Below are 13,149 nucleotides of genomic sequence, written 5' to 3' on the forward strand. Positions count from 1 at the left end.
GCGTTATGTTATGCAGGACTGCCTTAATTGTTTTTATTTTCCAAAGGTTTCTATAAAAGAACTTAAATGAATAGTTTGAGTGGAGTGTAAGGTTCTTCGTTGTCTCTCTCATTTATTTTTAAGGGTTTTGTAAAATAATTTCTAACAAAAAATAGGCATGGTCAATGATTGGTGCAAGTTGGGCAATTAATAGTTTAGAAACTGAGTCAAATGATGCTGAGGCTGAAAGCCTTTGGCTCCATAGAAAAACTAAGCACTATGAAAACAGCCCCCAAATTAGAAAGGGTGGATGTGTGTGGACCATGTTCTTCCAGCAGTGACAACAGCTAATATTTCAGATAGAAAAAATACCTCACAAGACCTCCTTAATTCTTGAAAATAATCCACCAGAAACCAAAATTGAAACAGTTGTTGGAAGAGAACTGTTGAAAGGAAACATCTGGAGGAAATGCCATTCCAATTTCAGTCTTTTCTTCAGTATATTATAACATACATTTTTCAAGATGTGATACTGTGCTTCATCAGACAACATCACAATGAGATCATACCTCTGAATATGGACTCCAGGTCACCTTTATGAAGGATGGTAATCATTATATCTGATTCTGCTTCCTGAGAGAGTATATTAAAAATATTTCTCATCCACTGGTCATTTCTTTGATGCTAGCATGAGATCCTAGATATGCACAAAATGATTGCTGCACAAACTCCTAATCTATGTAAAAATGGAAGCAGGCATCTCAAAAAAGGAGCCAGGCCTGAGAGTTCAAGAGAGTTGCAGAGAAAAGTCTAGGACAAACCACAGCTAAATCCAGAACTACAATATGGTAAGAAGGAATTATGGCAGAAGACAGTGAAAACTGGGTGATTTTGTATAGCCATATGAACAATGTGACACTTTTGGAATTCTTCAGAAGAGATGAAAATAAAAGATTTTCCTACATTGTTATGTTTCTTATGTATGTATATTAATATTTTTCTTGAACGCCTTTCATGGATACTCTTACTGTGAGTCCAAAACCCATCCCTTCCCCATACTGTGTCTTCATGAATTTATTAACCTCTTTAAAAATTAGGGAAAACAAAAATTTTCTGGTAAGCTATCACAGCTCTAGTTGTTAAAATCTCAGCTTAAAATGCCCTTAGTACTGGCATTACATTCATAAGTAGTCATTTGCCAGCTATGTATCTGTGATTTCACAGTTATCAGGTCCAATAAAAGTTTAGACCCTGACAATTTAAACATTAATAATTTTTGTTGGCTTGCAGAAACAAGACCAAATCTGTATCATTGTCATGTGATTTGAAAGAGATTTTTTTTAAAGTTACACTTACATTAAAGGAAAAGGTAGTAGTATTGAGATTTGGCAGACAACAAATTACTTAGAGGATATACTACTAAGAGTTCATCCACTTACAGGTAACTTTAGTTGTTCCTCTTATTTTGCCAAAGTAGGCTGTGTCTATTTGCCTGTTTGTTTGGCTGGGTTTTTTTCTCTGTTTATATAATGGGCACTATAAACAATGTTACATGTTGTTGCTAGAAAACTTGTAATGAAATAAACCAATGAGATGCTGTTCTACTTGACAAAGTTTCTCTGAGTTCTGTTTTAGAGTACTGCATGTAGTAGGTTAAATATTTTCTTTTTAGGTTTGATTTTGACATATCCTAATTCTCAGTTTATTTCTGAATTGTTTTAATTGTACCTGGATGTATTTGAAACGTATGTGGCCTTTTGTGCACTTGTAAAATCTATAGACTTATTGCCCAATATACATGTATAAACCATGTACATTTGTATTTTTATCTCATATTCTATGGGCTATGTCTTCTGTTCCAAAATGGACCTGAGAATTCATAGCATTTTGAATTGAACTTTTCCTTTCATTTACTCTAAAAATTTACAAATTCTAGTTACATTGGGATCAGGTCTGAACAATTTTATTCTCCCTTTTCAGTGAGTGCTTATTATACCTGAGCAGGTGCACCACAGTATATCTGGCCTGAGAAGAGAATACTCTGAGTGCATTTTTTCTTCAAAAAAACATTAATATTCAGTTTTTGTGGCTAAATATACCACTCCCAAAGCAATTGTGTGTTACAGCAACACAATAAATAAGATACCTTAACAAACTTCAGCAATGGAGTCTTCCCATAAAAACAACATAATACAATTCAGAGGTGCCAGTGATTTCCTAAGGAAGGAATAGGGTCTCTAATTTTCTTCCCTTTTAATGAAACTGTACTTCCAAAAGTCAAGGAAAGGCCATATGTGTGTCTTGCACATAAATGGTATTTTACATCCAGCTACACTTGCTGGTCTGTGTCTTTGAGGAGCGGTCTGTACAGACACATAGAGCAGTTTCTCCCTGCATACACATTTATAAAGGAGAGGAAAGCACAGTGAAACTGGCTGTTTAATAACTCCAGTGAGACAATCACTCATGTCCTGGAGGAACATGCAGGTGTGTGCTCAGCTGTAGCACAGCTCAGAGTTTTAGTGAACTGAAAGTTCAGCTCATACATGAGCTCCTGGGCTCCTAGGGCCTCAGTGACTGAAGCTGTACCAGTTTCCAGCTCTGGCTGGGAGCTGGCTCCCAGCTGTGTTTGTTTTCCCCCAGCTGCTTGGCCATGTCCGCCACATGTTCCCTGTCTTCTCCCCCATCTTGTCCTGAGGCCAAAGAGGCCCGGCCGAATCCAGGACGCCTGGCAGGGAAGGTGGTGTGTCTTGAGCCTTGAGGGATTGCTGGCAGGTCATTTAGGGTGTCCCTGGTGGGCCATGGGCACCAGGGCGGCTGCAGGTGTGCTGTAGGAGAGGCTGGCGGCCGCCCTGCACTGCGCGCAGCCGGTTCCGGCTGGTTCCAGCTGGTTCCGGCCGGTTCCGACCGGCTCCCTCAGGAGCTCCTGAGGGCTGCGCCAGGCAGCCATGTTGCGGACACCTCTGACTGTCCCAGACAAAGGACAAAGCGCTGCTCAGGTGGTGAGGTGTGGCAGGAATAGAGTGAGGGATAACCCTGCAAGCACCAGGGGTAGGGCAGGAGGGGGAAAGGTGCCACAGGTGCCAGAGCAGAGGCTCGCCTAAGGCCTGTAAAGACGAGACGCCATTAAAGGCACCCAGGCCGCGGCTTCTCTGGGACCCCATCCTGGTCCAGTGGATATGGCCTGGAGGAGCTCCTGACTGTGGAGAGCCCATTCTGTAGCAAGCTTTCCTGAAAGAAGCTGTGGCCTTGGAGAGCTCTCACTGGTGCAGAGCTTTCCTGACAAGAACTGTGGCCATGGACTGCCCATGCTGGAGCTGGTTCCCTGACAGGAGCCATGGCTCCATAGAGCACACATTGCAGCAAGTGACAGGCATTGCACCCATGCTGGAGCAGGTTCTCATGACAGCCACTGTGGCCCTGAGGAGGCTACACTGATAAGAACTGAGACCCATGGAGAGAAACTTCAGCCCATGGACAGGAGCCTGCTGCCTGTGGACAGGATCTACACTGGAGGTGGGGGGAAATGTGGGGAGGAGGGAGAGGAAGGAAGGGGCTGTCATGTACTCATAGTAACCTCATAGTCCCCATCCCCTCTGCTCCTCTTGGACATGGCTGGGGATACAGGGGACCTCAGAATGAAAGAGTGAAATTGAGTGGGTGACAGAAGTGTTGGTGTTGGGGAAGGTGGTGTTTTAATTTGGCTCCAAATCTATTAAAACTGACGGAAATTATTTTCCCAGAGCTTGATCAATCTTTTCCTGATGCCAGTGACTCGTAAGTGATTTCCCTGGCTTTACCTTGACCCCAAAGCTTTTTCATCATACTTCCTGCTCTTGTCCTCTGAGCAGGACAGTGAGAGAGAAGCTAAGTGGCTCTCTGGCAGCCAAAGTCTACCCAACACAAAGTTCCAGGCCTTTTCCAGTTCCAAAATACTGCTTTCAGTGTAAATAGACTGGAACTATAAATTTTGAGGTATAACCATTATTCAGGACAATTTTCAAGGAATATTTAAGTTAATTTATGTCATATCACAATTGTATTCTCTATTTAACTCTCTTACAAGAAACATGATTTAGTGCTTTTGTTAAAAAAACCCTTTTTTTTGTGCAGTGTTCCATGAGAGCCATGATAAACAAAGACTTCATTAAGATCTAGTACCTGCAGAAGAATCAAGCTCATAACTAAACAGTAAGAAACCACACATTTTTGATTTTTACAGACTTTAAAGTGATGTCAAGTTTCTCATATGAGTTATAAGCAAAAGTTCCAGCTCTTGATTATACAAATATCTCACTGGGGTTTACAGCTGTTACAATCTCTGTATTATATCTTGTGATCTCACCTCTGGTAGCCCTTTCCTATGACAATCCTTCCTGGGATTGTACATAGGGTTACAGAATTTCAAAACAATTGAGGATTTTGTCCTCTATGTGGGAATTTCATCAGTTTGAGATGAGGTGAGTGGAGAATCTACAGCACAGTATTTATGACATAATGCTTAGAGATATGAAAATGCACCATAATTTTAAGAACAAAAGGTTTTCTTCTTTTAGGCAGAGTACAGTTATCTTTTTATGGTCATGATTTTAGAGCAAGTAAAAAGATTACTTATAAAAACCCCACACCTATATTTAAACATCATTACAAATCCTATGTGATAGTACTTTTAATTTTATATGAAAAGTTATGTTGGTATTAACCTACCCCATAAGAAAACAGCCAAAATAACTTAGCCTTCTTCATTCTTGTGACATATCTGAATCACAGTTCTCTCTTTATTCTCACAGTCAGGATTATTTCATGTACAAAACTGACCATAAATGAGCATACAGTTTGCACCACATGCCTGTGGGGTAATAAGACATAGTATCTGTTTTGAAAAAGGAGTGTTACTGATCTAAAAAAAAATTCTGCTTACTGAGATCACAGAAGGCAGTTTGAAGAAAAGTAAACCAGAATTTAAGTGTCATCACAGACAGATAAAAATAAGATGATGAATATGTATTTTGTGTAGCTAAGACAAATTTGTGTGTTTCACAGAGAAAGAAACTCAGATCTAGAGCTGCCACAGGCTGAACATTTTCAGCAATGGGCCATGTCTCTGTGACCTTCAGTAGCTGTTCCAGCTGTCTGGCATTTCATTAATGAAGCAGAGATTTGGCCCTACTGTTCACTATTCAAGCTTAGACTGGGTTTGAAATTCTAGCTCTTTGAATAGCTAAGGGAGTTTTTCCATTGTTTTCAACCAGGCCACAATCTGTATATTCGTCTGGGACTGTGTGAACACAAAAGTATGATCGCTAGATTAAATCAGATTAATGTGCTTTGCAGTGTGATGTTTTTATTGTTGTTTTTAGGTTTTATGGCTAATGAAAATTGATCTTCTAATTAAAACCCTCACAAAAATTCTGGCATATTTATTTAAAATATGATTACGTAAATAATTGGTAGAATGTATGAAAAATGGGTTCTCTAGTTAGATGATTTTTCCCAAGATATGTGTATTTTGAAATGATTCTGTGTGTTCTAATGTCTTTATTACATAGGATCAGTGTTATAAACCTTCTGCTTTGTGAAAAGATCCTACAGTTTCGTCTTCAGAAGTAGAAGGAAGTGCAATATCGTATATCTCTTTCTGAACAAATTTTCTTTCTGCTATTGCAGTTACCATGAGCACGAGTCAATAAACAGCTTTCCTCATGTCCCAGTGATTGTAAATCTTTCAAATTCAAGTTTAAAGATCTTTACAAACATAAAACTTATGAAAATACAGAGTTAAAAAGGCAGCCATCAGTTTAAAAACAAATCTGTTTCAGATAATTTTGACCATTTTACCACTTAGTAATTTTCAAAGGTATTGCTCGTCTGAGACAGTGAATAAGGCATACATGAGCAAACCTGATAATCAGCCAAACTTTATATTCTGAAAAGCCTGAGTTGGGTATATCTCTTCATGATTACAGTAATAACCTTCTGAACCCAGCTGAGTCATGTGCATTACTTTTCTATCTTTCTTCTTGTCTACTTCCTTTCTTTTATTTATCTCTGGTTTTCAAGGCAAGAAATGTCGACTTTTTTTTTTAATTAAACTTAGATTTGTGTCATCTCAGTTTTCAGAAGCTTTTTGAGTATTCATCTTGTGTTGGCTGCTTTTTCTCCTTTCATGGTTTAGCTCTTGAAAATGTTATTAGACACAGTTTGTGCAGACTGTGAAATCAAATAGCTCTGTTTAGTCACATGTGTCAGCCAGTAGTACAATTCTGCCCCAAAACAGGTACTGGGGTCCACTCAGTTTGATGTAGCCATAAAATGTTAAATATTTTTTAAAATTTCTATAAAAAGTGCTTTTAAACCATTAGCATCTCCAATGACTGCTGGATTTCAGGTTTATTCTTCAGAGAAGGGTAGAACAATCTCAAAAGTTAATGGTAGTAGGGGCCTGCTTTCCACTAGAGAAGGGAATTGTAGTTTTCAAATGTCTTCATGTTTAAATGGAACAAGTTGACTGATGGAAATCTCAGTGCAAATGTTAGTGTTCCCTGAAGTTTGTTCTATTGTAATTTTCTTCTATTAATCATGGTTCATGTCTGCTAGCTGCTAAGTAGAAGCAATAGGTAATTTTTCACAAGGGATTTTGCTTTTCCTTCCTTTGCATATTAATTTCTACAAAGGATAAAGCCAAAAGAAGAATTGGCATTACAATTTCAGAGAAAAAAAAGAGTAATCTGGGAACAAAAATGTTTTACTTACAATCATGAATTCTTTGGAGCGTATAACTGTAATGAGTCAAAGAATAATAGAATTTTACAATATCAGATTTGAAGGGACTTCAAGGATCATCTGGTCCAACCTTTCTTGGCAAAGGCACAGTCTAGACAAGATGGCTCAGCACCCTGTGCAGCTGAATCTTAAAACTGTGCAGTGTTGGGGAATCCATCACTTCACTGGCGAGACTGTTCCAATGGCTGCTTGTTCTCATTGTGAAAAATTTTCCTCGTGTCCAATTGGAATCTCTCCAGGATCAACTTGTAACCATTACCACTTGTCTTTTCCATATGAGTCCTTGTGAAAGGGGAATTTTCATCTTTGTATCCATCCATCCATCCATCCATCCATCCGTCCATCCATCCATCCATCCATCCTTTAAATATGGGAACAAGGTGATAAAGTCTCTCCTAAACCTTTTTCCAAGGCTGAACAAGCCCAGTTCTTGTGGCACTTCCTCATATGGCAGGCTTCCCAGTCCTTGGATCATCTCTGTGGCCCTTCTTTGGATCCTCTTCAGCCTGTTTCCAGTGTTTGGTTTGGGTTTTTTTGTGTGTTAGGCACCAAAACCGAACACAATATTCCAAGTGTGACCAGGAAGTAGCACCCTCAGGTGGAAGATAATGCCAGGATACTGAGTGGGATAATGATTTCTGTCTCTCTGCTGGTGATGTCCTTGTTGATGCAGCCCAGTGTCCTTCCTGCTGGCTTTCTTTGCCACAGCAGCAGCAGCAGCACTGTTCACTCCCACTGAGCTGCTTGTCCACCAGGATCCTCAGGTCCCTTTCACAGAGCTGCTCCCCAGGAAGATCCCAGCCTGTGCTGTGCTCCTGCATTATGTTTTTTCAGGTTCAAGGCCTTTACAGTTATTTTTACCCCACTCTTCCAGCCTGTTCTGGTCTTCCTCCAGTGTGGCTCTCCCTTCTGAAATGTCTGCTTCCCTCTTCAGTTTGGTATCATCAGAAAATTTCATCAGGGTACACTTGATCCCATCATTGAGGTAATTTATGAAAATATTAAAGAGTAATGTGCTCAATATTCATCCTTAGGGGCCTGCACTTTAAATACAGGAAGATGTAGAATGTAGATACAGATGGAGCTATAGATAGAGTTGTATACACACAAATACTCCCATGAAAGGGAAAACAACTGTCTTTTAAAAGGGTTAAAACTGATGCCTATGCATCTTTAAAATTACATTTTAAACGTGGAAAACTGTATTTCAGCAAGGGCGTTGTAGCTGTTAAGAGAGAATGCAGCAAGCACTGTGCCACTTACAAGCAGGGAAAGTTTTGTTTAAGTCTGGGGCTATATCCGAAGCAGATTCATAAACACAAAGGAAGTGTCATGTATAGTTCTGGTATTTAGATCAGAATTGCAGCTCTGGATCCAATCAGTTGAGCACAGGGTCTGACTTCAGTAGTTGCATGTGTAGGAGTGAGTGTTTGCCATCTAAGGCTGTAACAGCCAGCTGAGCTTACAGCGAGCCGTGACTTGTAGAGAAATACACCACAGTAAATCATGCAGACCATATATTTAAAACTGTAACATGCAGCAATACAGTTTGTTAGGCAGACTGCCGACTTTTATTCCATGTCTCAAAGCTAAATGGTGTGTGCCTGAGAGAGGGTTGGGGATGAGAGGTCACTGAGTTAAACTGATTTACACCTGCTGAGAATCTGGTATGGTGAATTATTTTCAACCACTGCTTGAGCAGTAGGTATTTATTTTTATCTTTCTAAAATATTTTCCTCCACTTGCCTCTTTTAGCATTCCTTGCTGACATTAAATGTTTGAGAGCAATTTTGCCACAAGTAGGACCAGTTTCAGTGACAGCTGAAGTTTTCCCATAAACTTGTGTGGATTATGCAATTTAAGTGGACAGAATTCAGTCTTAGCTGCCTGTCATGTTGATCATAATCACAGTTATTTTTTGGAGAGTATTTTCATAGTCTTTGCACATATGATCTCTGTAGCTCAGAGTGTTTGCATGCCACACAGCATCTGGCTTGGTTTTTACAGGATCTTAACAGATGCAGTCAGGAACTATGCACAACTCCCTGATGTCTAAAAATACTTGTATTTCAGTCATCTCTTGTGCTATAATCACTGTCCCATACAAATGTAATAATAATAAACCATTGGAAATTACTCAAAAATGTCAGAGCAAATGCCCACAGCATGTAGCCATTGAACATTTAACAAAAAAGAACTGCTGGAGATAGAGAATACTGAAGAAAATACTTAAAATGCTTACTTAAGGAAATATATTGAAATCTTTGTGCCAGGATAGTTTCAACTTAAATCTTATTAGAAATATTTTGAATATCATATTGACCCCCCCATATAAAAGATATAAATCACATATTTTCTTAAACTATTACTTGTATTTGGCCTGCACAATTTCATGTTAAGGAACCTACAAAATTTCTTCTATTTTCTTTATATCAGAAAGAAAGAAAACTGTGTTTAGTTGCTGCCTGAAATATAGATACACCATTGTAATATAGTGGAAGGAAATCTTGGGCTCACACTTTTAGTTCTTCCACAAAAGTATCTTTGACTGAAGTGAATGTTTTGCCTGAATAGAAAGTCAGAGACCAGGATGAAATGCCAGATGAAACAGACTGCTTATAGTAACTTTAACATAAATATAGTGTCCAACAACTGTAAGGAACTCCAAGTACAAATAATGTGTAACTCTTTCAGATCCGTGCAGTAGATCTGGAGCTAAAACCCATCCTCGAGATAATTGCTGAAAAGAAGAAATAATTAGGTTCTGAAAAAAACCCCATAAATAGGCACTGAAAAGTTTGCAACCACTCATCAGTAAAATTGTGTTTGGGGATCTCTGTTGCAGAGAGAATCATAAAGCTAACATTTGTCTAGGTTTTCTGTCTTCTGTCCAAGTTCTATTGGCAGGAGAAGAGGAGTATGGGTGTTTAGGATTCCCAGGGTCCCAGCAGGTCTCTAGGCTACAGCCTTTGGAACTGGTAACCACCAGTCAAGTAACCACCACTGGGCTACACCCACTGAACTGGTAATCACTACATGTAGGTTTTTTGATTCAGAACAGGTGTAATGAGTTCTAAAGTGAGCAAAGTAAGAGCAATGTTAGGTATGACTCTTCAAGTTAATACAAGGGGCAAAAGTTTCAAGCCAAGGCTGAAACAGGTGTCTGAAATGGTGTGCCATTGAGGAGGGATAGAGTGAGACCAGGGTGCACATATAGGTAATCAAAGTGAGAGCAGGGTCTGTGAACAGTGTATATGAGTGACATCAAGCACGTCCCTCCTATTACTTGAGACTTGTATGTTAAGGAAAAAGGAAGTGAAACTTGTTAGGCAGCTTACTCAGAGCAGAATGAGCTTTGGAATCTGACTTCTCCAAGTATTACCAGGAAATATGTCTCTAGTTAGTCAGATTATACCTCCAGCACAAAATAAAAACAAAAAACACCAAACAAAAACCCCAAACAAATGGAGAAAAACCAAACCAAACCAAAACAAACCAAACCAAACCTCCAACCGCAAACCCAGGAATTGGATCTTTGTCTAATGACTTAGGGATTCTAAAGGTAAATGATTTTCAGGTATGCTCGCTTTTATGGAAGAGAGATCAACTAATTAACATCTAGATAACATGTGATTTGAGTGATCTATCACATATAATTATGTGCAAATAATAGCCTTACATTTCAGATAATCCATAGGCAGTAATTTGTTTGGACAAGTGTCAGTGAGCAGTGATGAACAGCAAGCAAATTTTGTAAAGTCATTGTTGGTTTGTGGATCAGTTCTAACAGGAAAAATGATGTGTAGTAAGCAGTGTTAATTTTGAGTGTTCATTTAATTCTGCTAGAAGGGAAAAGATTACAAGGTTTCAATTCTCATTTTCAGCCATTCATTTCTGTGTTGCAAATAAGTCAAGAATGTGCTCCTTACAACATGAGCAACTCTAGCTGTTTGTACAATAAAACATTCTTTGGTGACGGTATTAATCCAAAAATGCCAGATGTATAATATTTTCATGTGTGCTTTTCTTGTGAGTTTCATGTTCCAGTTTTCATCTCCTACAGGTTTTTGTTTTCAGTAGCCAAGGTACACTGGAGCGCACACCAAATTATCTGACATCTTTTAAGTATGAAATTTCAGAAATTTAGAATGAAAATCATAGGATCTGAGAGATGTAGGGTAGCATAAATTATTTTAACAAATAATTCTTTAATTATTATGGTACCGAATCCAACCTTGAGCCAATAGCTAGTGATCCTGTTTGTCCTTTTTTGCATATTACACAAGTTTGCTCTTTCCCTTTTTGAATCACACTCAGATATTCTACAGCCATCCTTGGCTTTAAGCATGCTTGCATGACAAACCTTTGCTTAATCATTTTTATCATCTTGTGTTAGGGAAATAGTGGCTGGTGGGGTCACTTAGAGGCTCCTTTTGTGGATCCTGTTTCTGGGTGACCATCCAAGGTTAAATGTGCTCTGATATCTGTGTAGAATCAGTTTTCTTCATAGAGGCACAGCTTTCAACACTGAAAGTGTCAACTGCAACCCCACAGAAATGGTATTTCTCCTATCTTCTTGTGAATGAGAGCTGCCATACACTGCTGCATCTCAGTTATCAGGATAGTAGTTTTAGTTTGGTCAAATGAACTGAAATTTTTAATATTCATGATAATTTTCACAGGAGAAATGAAAAAGAAAGATGTGGTTCCCGGGATTTGTGAATCCTTACCTGGTCATGCAGCAAAGCCACAGTGGAGTCAGGGCTGCTTGAAGATGGGATTCTGATCCTGAGAGGGGCTCATCCATCCCCCTTTGCCCTGGGGACTTTGGTCACTGCAAAGCTGCTGCCTTTCAGAGTGGCAAGGCTGGAAGCCCACAGAGCTGGGTGACCTGCAGGGACAGTCAAAGGCCCACTTAATGGAGTCACCTCATCCTTAGGCTCTGGCTCCAGAGATCCCCCCTGTCCCCTTTAATGACCATGCTAGCGGGTTTAATAAGTGGTTTAATAAGGCCATCGGTGGCTTTTCCTGACCATCCAGCTTAGAAATCAGTAAATCATGGAAAAACAGTTTGCCTGGGCACAGCTGCTCAAACTCCAAGCCTGTGCAGAGCCAGAGGCTGCAATACTATGTGGATGTGCATGTGTTGGTTGTTGGAGCATTGCACTCCCTTGGATGTAACTGGGAGTTGTGGGACGAGCCCTTGGCAGGTGTGTGTCTGCAAAGAGTGTGATGTGGTGTGGAACAGAAGTCTTGGAGCAGAAATCACTGTGTACCTGCTGTAGCCATTTTGCTCAGTAGACAGATTGGAGATGTTGTGCCGCTGAGTGATGTGGTTCTGTTCCTTAATGCTCCATGACAGAATGAAATAGGCTGACACTTCTAAATTGAACTGAATGGATGGACCTTCAAGTATCTTATTTTCCTGTTCAAGTTTCAAACAGTTCAACTGCAAAATATATTTATTCAGTATTAACAAGAGTACCTGTTGCTGCTTAATTTAAAGTGAGAATTAACTAATACATCAGTAATGAAATACTAAAATAATATAAAGCCCAGGCAACCCAGGAAAGAAGGGATTGCTAACATTATGATTGCTTATTTTCTGAGAGAAAATTTCTCAACTCTGCTACTAATTTTCATTCTTTGGGTTTTTTCTATAATATATGAGCAGAAACAGATGTTCTCCAATACTAGCATTTGATCTGTGTGTAAAGAAGTGAGGGTATTATGTACTGTCAAGGCAATGAGTGATATTTAATCATGCAGAGTCCTGTTAACCTCAGACAGAGCTACAGTGGTAAGCATCTGTATATTGTCCACAAACCTTAGAGTAACCTATTATGACAGTCAAGTCTCTATAAATGATATGAAAGTATTTAAAGAAACAACAAGGTTAATTTAGATAATTCCCAACAGAGGAAGGTTTTACTTTCCAGTAGAGTTAGGGCCATGAAATAGTTTTCTTTGTATAATTCAGCAACTATTTCAGGTATCAATCACACATTTTAAAATTGAGTCCTTTTCTTAAATATTCCAGCATGTTTAGCTGCTTTTGGTTCTGCAGGCCAGCCCCAGGGTGGGCTTAAATGGCTGTTTCTGTTTAAGAGGATCTCTGGCTGATATACTCTTTCTGTTGTTCCTACTCTGATTCCCTTCTTGACCCGGATCAAAGAAATTGGAAAGTTATGAAGTCAGCTTTTCACTTCAAGTTTCCTCAACTACTCAGGCTGGAATGCCCAAGGGAAAAAGCATTTAGCAATGATAGCTATGTTATTGCTGTCTCAGTACTGATCTTCTTGGCCATCAAGTTAGAATAAATTGTGGCAGGGACAGAGGCTGTGTAAATCAGCCTCAGGGTTATGGCAGAGCAGAGCCATGCTACAG

The sequence above is a fragment of the Melozone crissalis genome, unplaced genomic scaffold (genome assembly GCF_028551555.1).
Source record: "Melozone crissalis strain CALT ecotype California unplaced genomic scaffold, PUWL_Pcris_2 ptg000023l_1, whole genome shotgun sequence".
Taxonomy (NCBI): Eukaryota; Metazoa; Chordata; class Aves; order Passeriformes; family Passerellidae; genus Melozone; species Melozone crissalis.